At 35.2% G+C, this 4,690-nt stretch overlaps 1 long non-coding RNA gene across 1 annotated transcript; it reads right to left on the bottom strand.

Moving 5' to 3' along the window:
• Positions 1-1,984: 1,984 nt before the first annotated feature.
• On the bottom strand, positions 1,985-3,507 carry LOC121214765 (uncharacterized). Its single transcript, XR_005910504.1, has 3 exons — positions 3,279-3,507; positions 3,094-3,163; positions 1,985-2,148 (listed from the first exon to the last, which is right to left on the bottom strand). It is a non-coding gene; the product is annotated as an uncharacterized lncRNA (long non-coding RNA).
• Positions 3,508-4,690: the final 1,183 nt, after the last annotated feature.

Here is a 4,690-nt window from a genome sequence, read left to right on the forward strand (position 1 = left end):
AATTACTAATTCAACTGGGATTAATTCAAGAATTAACCGATTTAAACACAAAAAAGCATGCAAATTTAACATGTTATCAATTTCTATTGAGAGAGATATTTCTTTCACACTGAAAGTAAATGAAACTATTTTTTTATATATTTTCTTTGAACTGTTCGAGCCCACGCTCGAAGCAGTTACTAGTATAAGAATAGCTGAAAATATCGTTCGGTTGAAAGCTGAGAATGATAAAGATTTATCTAGCCGAAAACACAGGTGCAATTTCGGTAAAGAGTTTATTACTATAAATATCACAAACTGGCTCAGTTTTTAAAATGTTTTATTTTTTGTTGTGAAAGAAAACCATTTTCAAACTGAATTTTTTCCAACAAGTACCTGATACGTATTCCTGCATCGCGACTAACCACCGCTAAAGTTTGTTGTACGACGCATCCCAATCTCCGTATAACTACTCCATAACCATTTGTCTAGCCCACCGTGCTTTCCTGTACGACACTCTGTACTAAAACCAAGGTTGCACATCGACAATGAAGATTGATATAGGAATGGTGGGCATGTTTTTCAATAGTGGCATGATGTAGTTACAAATTGTTTTTGCATCAAGTTTGCAATGGTCTTGCGTCATACGTGCAACAATGCATGTTTGAGGCCCTTCAAATTTTTGAATTTCTCACAGTTGCGACCTCTGGATAAATGCAGATCGTATCCTCCAATTGCACCATTTTGCAAACTTCCAACGCTCCCCAACACATAATGTCGGTGTAGATTTAACGACTTTGTAATCCACCGACACTTTCATACTATATTGCTTGATGACAAATACGTAGTCCTCTTTGTTCGCGAATTATTGACCTACAAACAACTTTTCCAATTCGGAATCTACCGCTAACTAGTGAGAAGGAATTGTATCTGGGTACTTAGGGAATTCAGGTTTATGCGTCCCATCGGGATCTATATCTAACATGTAGGCCTCAAGGTCATTAAGTATGACAATTCCACGACTCAGGTTCCCCACCGAAGGGTGTGTACATTTTCACCCTCGTCCGCGCCTTCATCGTCAATATCATTCAAAAGCTCATCCAAATCGGGGTCACTAAAATCTTCACCCTCATTATCAGAATGACCATCATTATCGGGTCCTTCACCATCTGCATCAGTATCAATCACCACTGGATGTATTTGTAAATAGGGACTCATATTAGGGTTGTTATACGTAGTCAGACCATGGTGCAGATTTTCAACCCATGAATATGTCCTTCTATAATAAAATTGTTTTTCCCATCCAACATTCAGATCAAAGTCAAACTCATGTATCAATGATCACCTAGCAACAAATACTTTCAAAACCTTCGTACACGGGTCTTGAACTTCATATTGTTGACTTAATGAAGTGGCATTTTAAACGAACTTCACATCCGCTAACTCAGCAAACAACTCAACTGGTTTAACGTTTGCATTTCTAGTTGAGCAATAAAGCGCGATCATAGACTCCTCGTCTTTATTATTTACAAGTTTCATATTCTTATATTTGCACGAATTTGATGACACTGTAAATTTGTAGAATAGTCTAGACATTCTCTTCCCACAATGTCGAGCTATTTTTGCACTAATCTTTTGTTTCTTATCTTCGAATTTGCTGGTGAGATTCAAATATACAATGTAACACCCCAAACCCAGCCTAGACTTTATGGCTGAATCTGGAAATGTTACATAAAATAGTTATGAATTTAACTTTCTCTTTTTGAAAATAATCATGAACCTTTGCTATTTAAAAGCCCATTTTAATTGAAAACGTTTGTCTTATTAATAGTTAAAACCTTTAATTGATTACATTTTCTAAATAAAACGAATAAGTTCTAGCGGAAGTGCTTAAGATATTATATTTTGGAATACTGAGTTTGTTTTCTTAAAAACAGTTGATTGTAGAAACAATCATTTTTCAATAAATCATTTATCGAACGTCATGCCAAAACCCAAAATAAAAGTCAAAATCCAAAAATATTCTCGAAAGTCCAAAGAGTTCAAAATTTAAAAAAAAATTCTCAAATTGGAATTTTAAATAAGCCAAATTTGTGTAAATAAAGTTTTACGGAAACGTGGACACAATCGAGCTCCCGTCACATCGATTTGCCTAAGTCTGAGGGTTACCTGAAATTCTCAAACAAACAGTGAGTGAGTTTTCTTTTAAAACTCAGTGTGTAACTTATACGTAAACAAAGATTCAGATTTAATCACATGGTAGAAACAGATACAGACATAAATCTCTTACAGAATCAAAATTTTAACAGAGTAGTACAAATGCAGATATGTATAATCCTACCCCCATCCTCTACACACCAGCTCCGACCATCCCAACACACCACGTGGAGTATAAAACCCACCCAGCCCTACACACCGTATAGTGTCCATACGACACTTTTCAGAATAATTGCAGCAATGCTGCCAGTATAATGGTGAGGTATCGCCTCACACAGAACACTTCCTCCACATAATACGTATCCCACCCCATAGTCAGCTATAACAGAAATAACAGATACCAAAATTACATATCGTACATGCTTGTATAACAAATGTAGAACATGTTTTATACATAACAGATCATACATATTGAACGTTATTTACGTCTAGTTTCATGCTATTAGATTAACAGATTTCATGCTTAATAGCTTATAAAATCACATGCTGACAGTCGATCGGGACAACGTGTACGACCTTAGGGAAAATTTCTGAGTTTTGGGCCCACACGGCCCAAATCGCCTTCCCTTTGTGGCCCACACAGCCCAAAATGGCCTAGACTGTGTCTCACACACAACCTGTCACACGGTCGTGTGTCGCACACGGCCTACCACACGGCTTGACACACGACCGTGTGGAGTCGACATGCCCCAATTTCGGCTTTCGTGGTTCGCTGTTTTTCGAGTTTCTTGTTACACACCTAATAATTTCTAGAAACGAAGCCGAACATGAGCAATTCCATACCTAAGTCGCCAATTAACACAACTGATTTCAGTAATGATTCGCACAACTCTAATCTTTAATCACCCACAATCAACTAAAACAACCATTCAAACAAAATTACATCCACGCGCTTACCGACTGAACGAATGCCTACCACGCAAATCTCAAGTCGCTGAAGGGTTGTCCACGGCTTCTTGTACCAATCCTAAAACAAACACATCAAAATCAACACAATACCCACTATACCGATTTAACGCAACCCAATGCCCAACACGACTACAAATAACACATAAAATAAATACTGAACTTAAACATCTTACCCTTAAATTTGCAGTCAAAGAAAATTGAACGGTTATCTTAAGAATTAACAGCAGCCCCACGATTAAAGGAGAAGAAAGACAAAATTTAAGGGACGAAGAACTAACGAAAAGAAATAAATAAACAGAGGCACAAAGCGAAATCAATTAAAAAGGAAATTAGAAATGACTTGGGAATGGCGGCATGGATTTGGGGAGTAATAGAAACAGACGTGGGAAGGACCAACCAAACTTGGAAGCAGTCCCTTTTTCTTTTAGTAAAACAAAGGAAATAATAATAAAAAAGAAATAATAAAAATAACCATATTATCCCCTTTTTTTTTCTATAATAAAACACTTTAATATTAATTCAAATTCAAATCCAACTGCCCACAACCCCCAAATCTCATCTACATCTAACAGATTTTTTTAAAATTAAATTTAACTCAATTTCTATCAGCTGAACAACATAGAACGAAATTCGCAAAATATATATATATAAATATATATCCTCTTAAGGATTCAAACACAATACCTCAAATACACTAACAAAACACTTAGCCATAGACGCCAAAACTTAATTGTAACAAATTTTATCAAATCAAAGATTAAATTTTTGAGACGTTACATACTACCAACTGCTATTTGTAAAATTAACCCCTCGAAATGAACGTATACGAAGAATTTATTATTCTTCCTTTTTTTGTTTTCTTCCCTCCTACTAAACACAAATCTTCCTTATTTTTTCTCTCTTAAACAGATACCAAAAACTTCAATAAAAACCAAAACATTCAACACATACAGATTTTTTGGCAGGGGTGGGATTATATATTTTATGTGTTGTCGCCTAACATTCTGGCGGCACCATTAATAATTTTTTTTAATTCTTTTTTTTCCTTTTACAGCTATTTTTTTCTAAAAATATACAAGTGACACCTGACATACTAGTGGTGCCCATTAAAATTTTTTTCCTGACAACCTGCCACCAGTATTGATTGACATACCGACGACACCAATTAAAAAATTATTTAAAAAAGAAAACACCAACAACACCCATTAAATTTTTCCCTAACAACTTGTCAGCAATGCCGCCTGACACACCAACGGCGCTGATTAGAAAAAAAATCATTTTTTTACTGACAGAAATTTTTGAAAAAATGATCAGTGCTACTTGACTCTCAAGCGGCACCGATTAAAAAAATTCATTTTTTTCTCCACCATGAATACCGCATTTTTACAGCTATTTTGAAAAACACAGACGAGTGCCACATAACACAATGGATGCACAAAAAGATTTCTTTTTTTTAAATACTAATGATTGGGTCATGATTAGAGGGAACTAATTGATAGTACAACAAACAGGTTATTTTCGTATATAAATTTTTCTTCAAGCTATTTTCGTAATTAATTAATATTTTCAGGTTATTTATATAAAG

The sequence above is a fragment of the Gossypium hirsutum genome, chromosome D02 (assembly GCF_007990345.1).
Source record: "Gossypium hirsutum isolate 1008001.06 chromosome D02, Gossypium_hirsutum_v2.1, whole genome shotgun sequence".
Lineage (NCBI taxonomy): Eukaryota > Viridiplantae > Streptophyta > Magnoliopsida > Malvales > Malvaceae > Gossypium > Gossypium hirsutum.